The sequence below is a fragment of the Nerophis ophidion genome, linkage group LG28 (assembly GCF_033978795.1).
Source record: "Nerophis ophidion isolate RoL-2023_Sa linkage group LG28, RoL_Noph_v1.0, whole genome shotgun sequence".
Classification (NCBI taxonomy): domain Eukaryota; kingdom Metazoa; phylum Chordata; class Actinopteri; order Syngnathiformes; family Syngnathidae; genus Nerophis; species Nerophis ophidion.
Genome location: NC_084638.1, coordinates 8,020,009 through 8,036,690, shown reverse-complemented (window position 1 = coordinate 8,036,690; position 16,682 = coordinate 8,020,009).

Below are 16,682 nucleotides of genomic sequence, written 5' to 3'. Positions count from 1 at the left end.
TGTTGTAAGGTGTGCTGGATGCAAGAATTTGCCATGTTATTGAATATTCAACATTATTGTCTTTGAGGTTCCAAATGTGTTTGCTGAGTTCGGTAAAATTCCGCAAAGTCTGGTTTCTAAAGGAGGCGTTGTGATTATTCCATCTTGTTTTGAACGCTCCTTCGGTTAATCCTACGTACGTGTCGGATGTGTTAATGTCCTTGCGTGTTACCTTTGCTTGGTAAACGACTGATGTCTGTAAGCACCTTCCGTTGAGAGGGCAATCAGGTTTCTTGCGACAGTTACATTCATTATTGGTTTCAGAGTCGTTTAGTCTGGGGGTAGGCAGTCCTTTTGCAATTGCTTTGTTGTGGTTTGAAATGATTTGTTGCATGTTATTCATACAGCTGTAGCTCAATTTAATGTTGTTCTTGTTGAATATTTTTCTTAGGGTGTTGCCTTTGGGGAAGTGTTTGTCGATCAGAGTGAGGAACTTGCGGCCGATGTTGGTTGAGACGTCTTTGCTGAATGGCGGATTGTACCAGATGATGTTGTTTCGTTTTCTGCTCTTTTTTGGTTGGTTTCCTGGCGTGGGTTCATAGGTGAGGGTGAAGTTGTATCCGCTTTCATCAAGTGCTTTCTGGTACGGGGGGGTTGCTTGGTCGAATTCAGCTTTGCTGGATGACAGCATCGATAGCCTTTTATTAATTCCGGTAGGTATTGTTTTCGTGGTGGTGGTTGGGTGGTTGCTGTCATGGTGCACGTATTGGAGTGTTGTGTTGGGTTTCGTGAATGGTTGGTAGCTGTTATTTCTCAGGTTGAAAGTGACGTCGAGGAAGTTGACGGTTTGCTTGTTGGCTTCAATCGTGATCCGTAGGCCGTTTTCTTTGAAGATTTGGCATATGCGCTTCTTGGTGTTCTCGCTGCTCCTTGGCGAGGCGCGGCACACTGCCAGTCCATCATCAAGGTAAATACCAAGGTTCAGGTTGAGGCTAGCAAGCTGGGAGAGGAGGAAACTCCCAACGAGTTCGCACGTTTCTGCTCCGTCAAAACTCCCCATAGTAACGTCAAATGTTGAATTGTTCTTTTTTTGCCATGGTGTACTGTTGTGGATGAGTATGGCGTTCTTTGCGTGGATGATGATGTTTCTTTCGTTGCCTGTGATTGAGTCGTAGTCCGAGGCGAAGTTTAGTGCTTGGGTCAGTAGGTCTTGCGTGATGGAAGGGTAAAATTCTTCGATGTCGAAGGAGATAAAGTTGTGTTGTTGTTTGTCTTGGATGTTGTTGAACCATCTGATTACTGCTGCTGTATTTCTCCATTGGTTGAGTGGTGTTTTGTCCTTGATTTTTGCGTTGATTCTGTCCAGGATTATTTTGCTGATTTTTCCTATTTCGGATTTAGTTGGGTTTATTAGTCGGCATGTTGGGTTATTTGCGAAGTTGGGTTTGTGGTCCTTCAGTGTGATGAAGGCTTCTTTGTTGGCTGTGGCGTCCACCCTGTCCTCAATGTCCAGTTCGGTTGCATATGCATATATGTGTTTGTATATATGTATATACATATTTATATAAACATGTCTGTGTGTATATATATATATATATATATATATATATGAACATATATGTTTGTGTATATATTTTATATATATAGTTTGAGTGTGTGTGTATATATATATATAAATACATATATATATATATATATATATATATATATATATATATATATATATATATATGTATGTTTGTGTGTATATATACATATATATACACACTATATATATATTTATATATATATAATTATATGTATATATAATTATATATATACAATATTGTTTTATTATTTACTTAAAAAATACTTAAAAATACAAAATGTATATATTTATATATACATATACATATATATGTAAAATTATATATATATACAATATTTTTCCATTATTTACTTAAAAAAATACTTAAAAACACAAAAAATTTATATATATGTATATATAAAAAAAATACATATATATATACATATGTATATAAATATATATATATACATATATACAAGTATATACATTTATACAATATTTTTCCATTATTTACTTTAAAAAGTACTTCAATATATATATATATATATATATATATATATATATACATAAAATTTTCTTATGAATTGGCTAAACCTTCTGGGGATGATTTTAATTATCTTCAAAGCCAAACAGAAAATAAAAGTCTAAAATGTTGAATGTCGGAAAAACATTTTAAATTAATATTTTATTCATTAATTTTTTTGCTCAAATTTCTCAATAAATGTCAGTCCCGAGCAAAAAATATTATCGAGCATAGAATTTCTTTGTTTGTTTGTTAGTTCTGTGATCAGATGACGTCACAACTACACTCCTGTCATGAAAAATGTCAACTAAGTGACAATTGTGAAGTCATTTGTGCAAAAGGCCTTTAAAGAGATAACATTTTTTTAAAAAGTGTGCACGCTTGTTACATTTACTTGAGAAAAAAAATAAGAGTACAAAAAAAACAAACATAAATCCAAAATGTTTTTATGCTCTTTGACTTTTGTCTTTTAACACCTGACAATTTTCACATTGAACACCAAATATTGCAAACACAACAGCAATTTTTGACCAAACACTTCTTCTCTGGGGATTAAAAACTGTAACTTAGAGCAATATTTCAACTTATTTTCCTTCATCCATCTTGGAGAATATGAAGCCCCGCCCATTTTTTATCCCACCAGGACACAAAAATCACATTTATAAACCTCACTGAAGCACAGGCCTTGATTTATTTCATGTTCACTCACTACTTGGACCACTACTGCAATACCGCCGCTAGATGGCAGCACTGTCATGTGATGCCTGCACTACTGCACCAACACCGCTAGATGGCGGCACTGTCATGTGAGATTGTTGACTTCCTTTGTTTGTGTCTATGAGGAACGTTTTTAATCCTCATTTTCTCTTCATTTTTTATATGCTTGGAATCGGATTCAATAACTTTGACTGCATGAAGTTGTGTTTATTTGTTTCATCCATCCATTTTATTTATTTATTTGTATTTTTTTTATCCATTTTAACATGTCCTGTGCAGCCATCCAAATCATCTAGTAGATGTAGATGATCTATATCCACTGTACACATTTACTTGAGCAAAGATGCATCTCTTGTTGTCTTATTTGTTTGAATCAATTAATTATTTAACGATTTATTCAATTATATAACGATTTAATTATTTATTTAATAATACAGTTAATTATTAGAGGATTTATTCAATTATTTAATTATTTTTATGTTGATTATTTTATAATTTATTCAATTATTTTATGATTGCGTAAATTATGTATTTAATTAAATACGTATTTAGGGATGTAATCAATAATTTCATGATTTAATCAATTAGTTCACGACTTAATCAATTATTTACTTAATGATATAGTTCATTATTTAATGATTTATACAATTATTTCAGAACATTTAATTATTTATTTAATAATACAGTTAATTATTAAAGGATTTATTTAATTATTTAATACATTATTTAATTAATTATTTTCAAGTTAATTATTTTATGATTTATTCAATTATTTTGATGGCATCAATTATGTATTTAATTAAATACGTATTTAGAGATGTAATCAATAATTTCATGACTTAATCAATTAGTTCACGACTTAATCAATTATTTACTTAACAATATAGTTAATTATTTAATGATTTATTCAATTATTTCAGAACATTTAATTATTTATTTAGTAATACAGTTAATTATTAGAGGATTTATTCAATTATTTAATACCTTATTTAATTAATTATTTTTATGTTAATTATTTTATGATTTATTCAATTATTTTATGATTGCATCAATTAAGTATTTAATTAAATACATATTTAGTGATGTAATCAATAATTTCATGATTTAATCAATTAGTTCACGACTTAATCAACTATTTACTTAATGATATAGTTCATTATTTAATGATTTATACAATTATTTCAGAACATTTAATTATTTATTTAATAATACAGTTAATTATTAAAGGATTTATTTAATTATTTAATACATTATTTAATTAATTATTTTCAAGTTAATTATTTTATGATTTATTCAATTATTTTCATTGCATCAATTATGTATTTAATTAAATACGTATTTAGAGATGTAATCAATAATTTCATGACTTAATCAATTACTTCACGACTTAATCAATTATTTACTTAACAATATAGTTAATTATTTAATGATTTATTCAATTATTTCAGAGCATTTAATTATTTATTTAATAATACAGTTAATTATTAAAGGATTTATTCAATTATTTAATACATTATTTAATTAATTATTTTTATGTTATTAATTTAATGATTTATTCAATTATTTTATGATTGCATCAATTGAGTATTTAATTAAATACGTATTTAGGGATGTAATCAATTATTTCATGATTTAATCAATTAGTTCACGACTTAATCAATATTTTACTTATTGATGTAGTCAATTATTTAATGATTTAATCAATTATTTATAAAATTATATGATTAACTTTTTAATGACTTATTCAATTACCTAATGGTTTATTACATTATAATATGATTTAAAAATTACGGATTTAATCGTATAATCACTTTTTTATGATTTCATCTATTATTTATTAAATGAAATAATAATTTAGAGTTGTAAGTCATTATTTCTTGATTTCATCGATTATTTTGTGATTTAATTTATCTTTTATTTACTGATATACTTCAATATTTATGTCATTAACCTGTGTGGTATTTAATATGTCAAACTCACCCGTCAAAGTCAGTGGGCGGGTCCTAGCACCTGATTGGCTACTCGGCACTATTGCTTGTCTGTGGAACTTAACAAGGGACAGGGGGGGCAGAGGGGAGAAGAAGAGAAACGGCAGATCAACTGGCCTAAAAAGGGGGTGTATTTTAAAGCTAGAGTCCACAACTGAGCTAGCATCTCTAACTGAGGCTACCAATCAAGAGCAGGTGAGGAGAAAACGGCGCTCAGCAGGAAGTAGAACTGAAAAGAAGATCAGTGCTAGGACTTAAACACGAACCAAGGAAGCAGCAACAGAAATGTAGTGACAGATCGCCACAGTCTCAGAACTACAGAATCTAGGAGGACTCTGCGTTACTCAAGGAAAGACTTGCCCCGGATTCGACTGTTCAGGGAAATTGTACTCTGGGGTTCCAGCTTAACTTGAGGTTGGTTCGATTCCCTGGAAGGAGGGGCTGTGAACGCCTTGACAGTAACGAGATGTACTATTAGTCTAAGAGGCTTTGTGTGCCGCCTCCTGATTAGTCGCTCATTGTTCTGTCAGCCGCTTGTTGTGTTTGGAGTCTCGGCTCTCAACTCCTGGACCATCTGGCGTCCTTTCACAACCCCGGACTGCTGGCATCATGTAGGTCAGTACGGTGGCTGGGCGGCATTATGTAACAATCATTATGCTGACCCGCAGAACTTCTCCACTGACAGTTGGCTGCACAATTTGGTGACCTGAAGCCGCGTCTCGGCGAGGCGCTGGCTTTTGTGCCGTCTGAAGGCGCCGTTTTTAGTCCGGACTATTGGAAGCTGCGGGTGGGGCGGGTCTGGGTTTGAATCTTACAGATTTGGTAAGCCCAAAAGGGAGACTATTTGGTTCTCACCATGGACTAGACATTGAAGCAACGTTAAGAACTTGTTGAATTCGGTCCGGACCTTGAGCAACTCAGACTTACATGCTTTTTGACGTCTACCATGAATCGATGAATGTGGACCCCTAGTTGAAAAACTTATTGGGGTGTTAGCATTTAGTGGTCAATTGTACGGAATACCTCCAAGTCCGAGTCCATGGTTCTCGCCCGGAAAAGGGCGGAATGCCATCTCCGGGTTGGGGAGGAGACCCTGCCCCAAGTGGAGGAGTTCAAGTACCTAGGAGTCTTGTTCACGAGTGGGGGAAGAGTGGATCGTGAGATCGACCGGCGGATCGGTGCGGCGTCTTCAGTAATGTACCGATCCGTTGTGGTGAAGAAGGAGCTGAGCCGGAAGGCAAAGCTCTCAATTTACCGGTCGATCTACGTTCCCATCCTCACCTATGGTCATGAGCTTTGGGTCATGACCGAAAGGATAAGATCACGGGTACAAGCGGCCCAAATGAGTTTCTCCCTTAGAGATAGGGTGAGAAGCTCTGCCATCCGGGAGGAACTCAAAGTAAAGATGGAGAGGAGCCAGATGAGGTGGTTCGGACATCTGGTCAGGATGCCACCCGAACGCCTCCCTAGGGAGGTGTTTAGGGCACGTCCAACCTTTAGGAGGCCACGGGGAAGACCCAGGACACGTTGGGAAGACTATGTCTCCCGGCTGGCCTGGGAACGCCTCGGGATCCCCCGGGAAGAGCTAGACGAAGTGGCTGGGGAGAGGGAAGTCTGGGTTTCCCTGCTTAGGCTGCTGCCCCCGCGACCCGACCTCGGATAAGCGGAAGAAGAAGAAGAAGAAGATGTACGGAATATGTACTGTACTGTGCAATCTACTAATACAAGTTTCCTTTGATCAATCCATCAAAGATTTGACCAATGAAATTGGGTCATTTGCCAACCAATATTCTAGAACAAATACTTGTAATGTAGGCTTGGCACAAAAAAGCTTCTGCTCGACTTTTGACAAGAACAACAAAGGTTGATCGTATTACGCCTATCCTGTATTTACCTTTTACATACATATATACCTGCACTGGCTTCCTGTGCCCTTAAAATGTGACTTTAAGGTTTTACTACTTAAATATAAAATACTACGTCAGGAGTCTCAAAATTGGCCCGTGAGACGTTATTTTGCGGCCCCCACCTTAGTATGAAAGTTTAATGTTAGTGCGGCCCGCACATTTTCTACAAATGGCGCTTTAAGGCGTCGTGTGCGGCGCTGAAGGAATCTACCAATCACAGTGTGGTATGTGGATCTCGAGGGCCGAATCATTGACGGCAGAAGAACGGGTTCGGTAGCTTCCCAAGCACTCCGCCGAAGGACCGAGCGATAATACAAAACTGTGGTGCACTGGACTGGGGGTCTCAGACACGCGGCCCGCGAGACGTTATTTTGCGGCCCCCACCTTAGTATGAAAGTTTAATGTTAGTGCGGCCCACTTCTACAAATGGCGCTTTAAGGCGTTGTGTGCGGCGCTGAAGGAATCTACCAATCCCAGTGTGGTATGTGGCTCTCGAGGACCGAATCATTGACGGCAGACGAACGGGTTCGGTAGCTTCCCAAGCACTCCGCCGAAGGACCGAGCGATAATACAAAACTGTGGTGCACTGGACCGGTGGTATCAGACACGCGGCCCGCGAGACGTTATTTTGCGGCCCCCACCTTAGTATGAAAGTTTAATGTTAGCGCGGCCCGCAAATTTTCTACAAATGGCGCTTTAAGGCGTTGTGTGCGGCGCTGAAGGAATCTACCAATCACAGTGTGGTATGTGGCTCTCGAGGGCCGAATCATTGACGGCAGACGAACGGTTCGGTAGCTTCCGAAGCACTCCGCCGAAGGGCCGAGCGACAATACAAAACTGTGGTGCACTGGACTTCAGCGCTGATACTCCGACAGAGAGTTGCTGGGCGAATCGGACGTGTATCACGTTAGTCGTGATGTTAGCCCGTTTGGGGCTAATTGTGCTACCGTAACTGTAAACTCCACGGCAACAATTTTTGTTATTTGGGTCCATAATGGCTCTTTCAACGTTCTGGGTTGCCTACCCCTGCACTAGTGGAAAAGCGGCAAATGAGTGAAAGTTGCCATGGAGACGAGGGTTTTCTTACATGACTGGCTGGAGTAGCACCGCGACACCTGTCCGTCAGTAATAACAGTCCCCGATAACCTGGAACCAATTCAAACCGTTATTTATATTTCTATTGTTTAATTTGCATTGCCTCACTTTCCTTAATTCTCATTTTGTTCTTTTATATTTTGATTTTATTTTGTGTTGAAAAGAAAATGAAAGACATTTAAAAAGAAAACATATTTTTTTTGCGGCCCAGCCTCACCCATACTCTGCATCCAGTGGCCCCCAGGTAAAGTGAGTTCGAAACCCCTGTACTACACAGTCTAGCTCCATCCCCATCTGTACCGGCAAGAAACCTGCCTTCAAAGAACTCCGGCTTATTAGTGATTCCCAGAGCCCAAACAAAGTCTGCGGGCGATAGAGCGTTTTCTATTGGGGCTTCAGTACTCTGGGGGACCCGGTCGACTCAACATTTGGCCCTATGGTAAAGGAAGACCGCTCTAGTGTTCTAATGTTACTGTTTCAATCTGGAGTGGCATGAAGACAAAGAAATGTTAATGAAACATAAACAAGTCTTGTCTCAGGACTCCCCTCCCCCCAGCGTATTAGGCTCTCCCTAATTACCTTTGGAGACATTTTTTTTCTTCTCTTCCTTCTGCATTCACAGCCAATCAAGTTTTGGCGCCATTCCACCCGTATCTCAGTGTGAAACCCTCCCTTTGGTTTTTCAACCAGCGGCCTCGTTCCCACATTCTTGCATGTAGTCCTCCTCAGATCGGCTCCCTAAACATCCATCACTAAAATGGCCGCAGTTCAGTTGAATGTGTTGGTTTTCTGACGTGGACTTGTTTCTTCAGCATTGTCCACACCTTTAAGTCAGGCCATTCTAAAACCTTCAGGATTTAGCCATTCCTTTACCACTTTTGACCTGTGTTTGGGGTCATTGTCCTGTTGGAACCCCCAACTATCACATTTCTATTGTCCATCCGTCTTCTTCCGCTTATCCGATTTTGGGTCGCGGGGGCAGCAGCCAAAGCAGGGAAGCCCAGACTTCCCTCTCCCCAGCCACTTGGTCCAGCTCCTGCTGGGGGATCCCGAGGCGTTCCCAGGCCAGCCGGGAGACATAGTCTTCCCAACGTGTCCTGGGTCTTCCCCGTGACCTCCTATCAGTTGGACATGCCCGAAACATCTCCCTATGGAAGCGCTCGGGTGGCATCCTGACCAGATGCCCGAACCACCTCATCTGGCTCCTCTCCATGTGGAGGAGCAGCGGCTTTACTCTGAGTTCCCCCCGGATGGCACAGCTTCTCACCCTATCTCTAAGGGAGAGACTCTAAGAGGCTAAGGACTCTAAGGGGGAGACCCTATCTCCAAGGGAGAGACTCTAAGGGGCTAAGGACTCTAAGGGGGAGACCCTATCTCTAAGGGAGAGACCCACCACCCAGTGGAGGAAACTCATTGTTGATCTTGTCCTTTCGGTCATAACCCAAAGCTTTTGACCATAGGTGAGGATGGGAACGTAGATCGACCGGTAAATTTAGAGCTTTGCCTTCCAGCTCAGCTCCTCCTTCACCACAACGGATCGATACAGCGTCCGCATTACTGAAGACGCCGCACTGATCCGCCTGTCGATCTCACGATCCACTCTTCCCACACTCGTGAACAAGACTCCGAGGTACTTGAACTCCTCCACTTGGGGAAGGGTCTTGATGGCACTCCACCCTTCTCCGAGCGAGGACCATGGAGGTGCTGATTCTCATCCCAGTCGCTTACCGATCCAGTTCCAGATCCAGTTTCTATTGTCATTGTGTTATTAATTTGTGTTTCCATTTTGTTAAAATGGGATTTATTACGTTTCGCATCTTATCTTAAACCGCTACCAGCGATTGTCTCCTTGATTTAAAAAAACAACCTTAAAAAAACCTATAATAACGAGCATTTTGTTTCGTCAAAATCCGGCCTCCCTCTAGAGAACCGCAAGTCCCGTCTCTGATTCCAATTTCCCAACACCTTTGCTTAAATAACCGATGTTTTACTGCCACCAGTGGACACCAAATAAAATAATGAGTCCCCAAATTAGCCACACAAAATAAACCCGCACACGGTGGCAGACATTGGTATTGCACACCATCATAGTTGTTGCGTTTTTTCTTTGTCTTTCTGTCTTGCATCGGACAAAAAGAGCGTAGTCTACCAAGTCAAATTACGTACGTACTTGGCCAATAAAGCTGACTCTGATTTCGAGTGTCCCGTTGCATTCTGGGATATCCGCTCAACAGAACTCTGACTCAAACTAGTCATGCATTTAGATGCCTTTAAATACCGTCTGAACCTTCAGAGAACTGGTTTATTGCTACCTGTCTAAACTTCTATAGTCTAAAATCTCCTAGAAGGCCGACATATCTAAGATATTTTTGGATATGAAAGGGGTGAGCTCCTTTAAGTTATTTGTTTGTCTAAACCTGGTCTTGTTTTCAAAGTGTCCCAACGATCCTAGGATTTATGTTGTCTGGGGGCTTACATGCCCCCTGGTAGGGTTTCCCAAGACAAATAGGTCCTAGGTGAGGCACCAGACAAGGAGCAGCTCAAAGACCAATCAAGGACCAAGATTTTGCCGGGGATCCCCCCTCTGTAGCCAGACCCAGAGGTGGGGCTTGAGGGCGTCCAAAGCGGCAACGTGAGTCCCCCCTTCCAATGGGCTCAACACTCATAAGAGGGGGGCTTTGAGGTCAGGTGGGCGGAAGCCAATAACAGGGCCCCTTTGAGGTCCGATCCTCAGCTACAGAAGCTTGGGATGTGGAATGTCACCTCCCTGGGGCTTAAGGAGCCTGAGCTGGTGCACGAACTGGAGAGGTACCGTCTGGATTTAGTCTGACTCACTTTGACGCACAGCAAGGGTTCTGGAACCAGTCCTGTCAAGAGGGGATGGACTCTCTTCGGCTCTGGCGTTGCAAAAAGTGAGAGGTGACAAGGGGGTCGCAATACTTGTTGCCCCGCGGCTCAGAGCCTGTACGTTGGAGTTTAAACCCTTAGATGAGAGGGTAGCATCCTTCCGCCTCCACGCTAGGTACAGGTCCTGACTCTTGTTTGTGGTTATGCACCAAACATAGGTTCAGAGTACCCGCCGTTTTGGTTTGACTAGCGGCAGTACTGGAGAGTGCTCCCCCAGGTGATTCACTTGTTCTGCTGGGGGTCTTCAACACTCACATTGGCAATGGCAGTGAAACCTGTAGAGACATGATTGGGAGGAACCCCAGTGTTGTTTTGTTATTGAACTTTTGTGCTTGTCATTGGTTATCTACAACGAACACCATAAACATAAGGGTGTCCATATGTGCACTTGGTGATCGACTTTGTGGTTGGTTCATGAAGAAAGGGACAGAGTTTTCCACAGCCATCACTAACTGGTGGTGAATTGGTCCTGATGGTGGTTGAGGATGCAGATCAGACCTGACAGGCCCAAACTCATAGTGAGGGTCCGCTGGGAACATCTAACAGAGTCTACCGTCAGAGAGACTTTCAATTCCCACTTCTGGAAGAACTTTGAACATGTAACAAGGGGGATGCCGTCGTGGCGGTAATCCCAGAAGCCGCTGTTGGACACCATTGGTGAGGGATGCTGTCAAGCTGAAGAAGGAGTCCTATCCGGTCCTTGTAGATCATGGAAGCGATGAGCGCCTTCGGCAGTCACAGAGGCAAACAATCTGACACGTAAGGAGTTTGGGCGGCTTTGAAGAGATTCTGGACCTCCACCAGCCGCCTCAGGACGGGGAAGCAGTGCACTGTCAACACCGTGTATGGTAGGGATGGTGTGGCGCAAACCTCGACTCGGGATGTCGGAGATCTGTGGAGGTAATACTTCAAAGACCTACATGTCTTCCTGCCTGGGAAATCTGTGGTGGACTCTCCTATTTCTGGGGCTGAGGTTGCCGAGGTAGTTAAAAAGCTCCAACTAATAACATGTTCTTGTATGCAATGGGGGAAAAAGCCACTGCAGTTATTTAATTTGATTGTGTCATACCAAAGTTAAATAGAATTGACTTCTGATAGTTTCAGAACAAGGTGTTTTGTGTAAAGGAAACACCTCCTTTGTAACTTCGGAGAAAACCCCGACCTAAACCTTTATTATTGATTTTGGATCGGGTTCAACTACCGAAATGTACCTTTCAGAATAAAGAAAGTAGTTTTGTGTCTTGTGCTTGGTAACAGTTTTTCCGGGCAACACATTACTCTTACATTAATGAAGAAATAAATAATTATATATATGGAAAACATGTCAACAAAAGGCTGTAGGTTCAAAAACAATTTGGTATCGCCCTTTGTCCTTATGTCTCTGGTCAAAGTCAGGAGTAAATGTGCACGTAATGACTTGTCGGCCAGTTTGTGGGGCGCAGACGTGAACTGGATCCACTACAGTACCTGACAGGACACACTTGTGCACCGTCATAAACCACATTCTAAAGCTGGGAAGTGTATCATCTGCTCTTCATCTGAAGTGTCTTTACAGGCTGATGTGTGTGTGTGTGTGTGTGTGTGTGTGTGTGTGTGTGTGTGTGTGTGTGTGTGTGTGTGCTTGTAGCCGCTACACACACACATACACACACACACATGTGTTTACTTCGTACCTTCTGAGGACCCGAAAAAAAAATGCCTCCCTTTTAGGACACACACATTAGTGTACTTCGTACCTTCTGGGGACCTGAGAAAAATGCCTACCTCTTTAGGAGCAGCCTTTCTTGATATATAAAGAAGTGTATTTACAACATGAATAATATATACATACTATGCACATATAAAAAAAAAAGGTTGTTGTAAAAAATGAGTTGGAATTTCACAAAAAAAATGTCACAATTTCACCAGAAAAACATTGAATTTTGGCAATGTTAAAATAAAAGTCGTCATTTTACTCGAGGCAAGTCAAAATGTTACAATAAGAACATTATGATAAAAGTTGGAATTTTACTCAACCACAGTCGCAATTTTACAAAAAGAGCCGTAATTTTACTCCACAAAAGTCACAATTTTATAAGAAAACTTTGGAATTTTGGCAATATTATAATAATAATCGGAATTTTACTCGGCAAAAAAACTCGAAAAAATGTCACAGTTTTACCAAAACAACAACAAATTTGGCAGTACTATGATGAGTCAAATTATAATATGACAAATGTCACCATTTTGCATTAAAAAGTACTAATTTTGCATCAAAAAAAAGTAATCATTTCACGAGAAAATATTGCAATATTACAGAAACAGAAATAACATGAGAAATTGTTCCCAATTTTATGAGAAAAAAGTCGACACATTGTGAGAAAAACCCTGCTTTTGGTCTTTTTTTGTTTGTTTGAAATCTTTGTTCGTAATTGGTTTTGAATCCTCATTATTTACTTCTAGTTATTATAGTATGTCTCTATTTAATATATATATATTTTTCTAATACATTTTGGCCAAAGGGGGGAACATGTCAGTTTTTTACACACACTTGTTATTTCATATGTTGACCAGAAGGGGGAGCACTTTTAAAAGCGACACAGTCAATTTTTTGGGGCCCACCCTCATTATGACCAACAGGGGTGCAAATGAGACATTGTCGATAAGATGCAATGTTATGGGGACCATGGTTTTGGTCTTAACTTGTTCATCGGTCCTCATATGGACGAAACTTTTCCTTCTTCGTGTCTCAAGAAGGGTGGGAATACAAGAACACACACACACACACACACACACACACACACACACACGTATGTATTTCGTACCTTCTGAGGACTCGAAAAAAAAAAAGCCTCCCTCTTTAGGACACACACATTTGTGTACTTCGTACCTTCTGGAGACCCGAGAAAAATGCCTACCTCTTTAGGACCAGCCTTTCTAGATTTATAAAGAAGTGTTTGTACAACATTAATAACATATACATACTATGCACATATAAAAAAAAGGTTGTTGTAAAAAATGAGTTGGAATTTCACAAGAAAAAGGTCACAATTTCACCAGAAAACATTGAATTTTGGCAACGTTAAAATAAAAGTCGTCATTTTACTCGAGGCAAGTCAAAATGTTACAATAAAAACTGAACATTTGTGTGATATTATGATAAAAGTTGGAATTTTACTCAACCACAGTCGCAATTTTACAAAAAGAGCCGTAATTTTACTCCACAAAAGTCACAATTTTATAAGAAAACTTTGGAATTTTGGCAATATTATAATAATAATCGGAATTTTACTCGGCAAAAAAACTCGAAAAAATGTCACCGTTTTACAAAAACAACAACAAATTTGGCAGTACTGTGATGAGTCAAATTATATTATGACAAATGTCACCATTTTGCATTAAAAAGTACGAATTTTGCATCAAAAAAAGTAATCATTTCACGAGAAAATATTGCAATATTACAGAAACAGAAATAATATGAGAAATTGTTCCCAATTTTATGAGAAAAAAGTCGACACATTGTGAGAAAAACCCTGCTTTTGGTCTTTTTTTGTTTGTTTGAAATCTTTGTTCGTAATTGGTTTTGAATCCTCATTATTTACTTCTAGTTATTATACTATGTCTCTATTTAATATATATATATTTTCCTAATACATTTTGGCCAAAGGGGGCACATGTCAGTTTCTTACACACACTTGTTATTTCATATGTTGACCAGAAGGGGGAGCACTTTTAAAAGCGACACAGTCAATTTTTTGGGGCCCACCCTCATTATGACCAACAGGGGTGCAAATGAGACATTGTCGATAAGATGCAATGTTATGGGGACCATGGTTTTGGTCTTAACTTGTTCATCGGTCCTCATATGGACAAAACTTTTCCTTCTTCGTGTCTCAAGAAGGGCGGGAATACAAGTACACACGCGCACACACACACACACACACACACACACACACACACACACACACACACGTATGTACTTCGTACCTTTTGAGGACCCGAAAAAAAAAGCCTCCCTCTTAGGACACACACATTTGTGTACTTCGTACCTTCTGGGGACCTGAGAAATATGCCTACCTCTTTAGGACCAGCCTTTCTTGATATATAAAGAACTGTATTTACAACATTAATAATATATACATACTATGCACATATAAAAAAAAGCTTGTTGTATAAAATGAGTTGGAATTTCACAAGAAAAAGGTCACAATTTCACCAGAAAAACATTGAATTTTGGCAACGTTAAAATAAAAGTCGTCATTTTACTCGAGGCAAGTCAAAATGTTACAATAAAAACTGAACATTTGTGTGATATTATGATAAAAGTTGGAATTTTACTCAACCACAGTCGCAATTTTACAAAAAGAGCCGTAATTTTACTCCACAAAAGTCACAATTTTATAAGAAAACTTTGGAATTTTGGCAATATTATAATAATAATCGGAATTTTACTCAGCAAAAAAACTCGAAAAAATGTCACCGTTTTACAAAAACAACAACAAATTTGGCAGTACTGTGATGAGTCAAATGATATTATGACAAATGTCACCATTTTGCTTTAAAAAGTACTAATTTTGCATCAAAAAAAGTAATCATTTTACGAGAAAATATTGCAATATTACAGAAACAGAAATAATATGAGAAATTGTTCCCAATTTTATGAGAAAAAAGTCGACACATTGTGAGAAAAAGACTGCTTTTGGTAATTTTTTTGTTTGTTTGAAATCTTTGTTCGTAATTGGTTTTGAATCCTCATTATTTACTTCTAGTTATTATAGTATGTCTCTATTTAATATATATATATTTTCCTAATACATTTTGGCCAAAGGGGGCACATGTCAGTTTCTTACACACACTTGTTATTTCATATGTTGACCAGAAGGGGAGCACTTTTAAAAGCGACACACAGTCAATTTTTTGGGGCCCACCCTCATTATGACCAACAGGGGTGCAAATGAGACATTGTCGATAAGATGCAATGTTATTGGGACCATGGTTTTGGTCTTAACTTGTTCATCGGTCCTCATATGGACGAAACTTTTCCTTCTTCGTGTCTCAAGAAGGGGGAATACAAGAACACACGCACACACACACACACACACACACACAAACACACACACACACGTATGTACTTCGTACCTTTTGAGGACCCGAAAAAAAAAGCCTCCCTCTTAGGACACACACATTTGTGTACTTCGTACCTTCTGGGGACCTGAGAAATATGCCTACCTCTTTAGGACCAGCCTTTCTTGATATATAAAGAACTGTATTTACAACATTAATAATATATACATACTATGCACATATAAAAACAAGCTTGTTGTATAAAATGAGTTGGAATTTCACAAGAAAAAGGTCACAATTTCACCAGAAAAACATTGAATTTTGGCAATGTTAAAATAAAAGTCGTCATTTTACTCGAGGCAAGTCAAAATGTTACAATAAAAACTGAACATTTGTGTGATATTATGATAAAAGTTGGAATTTTACTCAACCACAGTCGCAATTTTACAAAAAGAGCCGTAATTTTACTCCACAAAAGTCACAATTTTATAAGAAAACTTTGGAATTTTGGCAATATTATAATAGTAATCGAAATTTTACTTGGCAAAAAACTCAAAAAAATGACACCGTTTTACAAAAACAACAACAAATTTGGCAGTACTGTGATGAGTCAAATGATATTATGACAAATGTCACCATTTTGCTTTAAAAAGTACTAATTTTGCATCAAAAAAAGTAATCATTTTACGAGAAAATATTGCAATATTACAGAAACAGAAATAATATGAGAAATTGTTCCCAATTTTATGAGAAAAAAGTCGACACATTGTGAGAAAAAGACTGCTTTTGGTAATTTTTTTGTTTGTTTGAAATCTTTGTTCGTAATTGGTTTTGAATCCTCATTATTTACTTCTAGTTATTATAGTATGTCTCTATTTAATATATATATATTTTCCTAATACATTTTGGCCAAAGGGGGCACATGTCAGTTTCTTACACACACTTGTTATTTCATA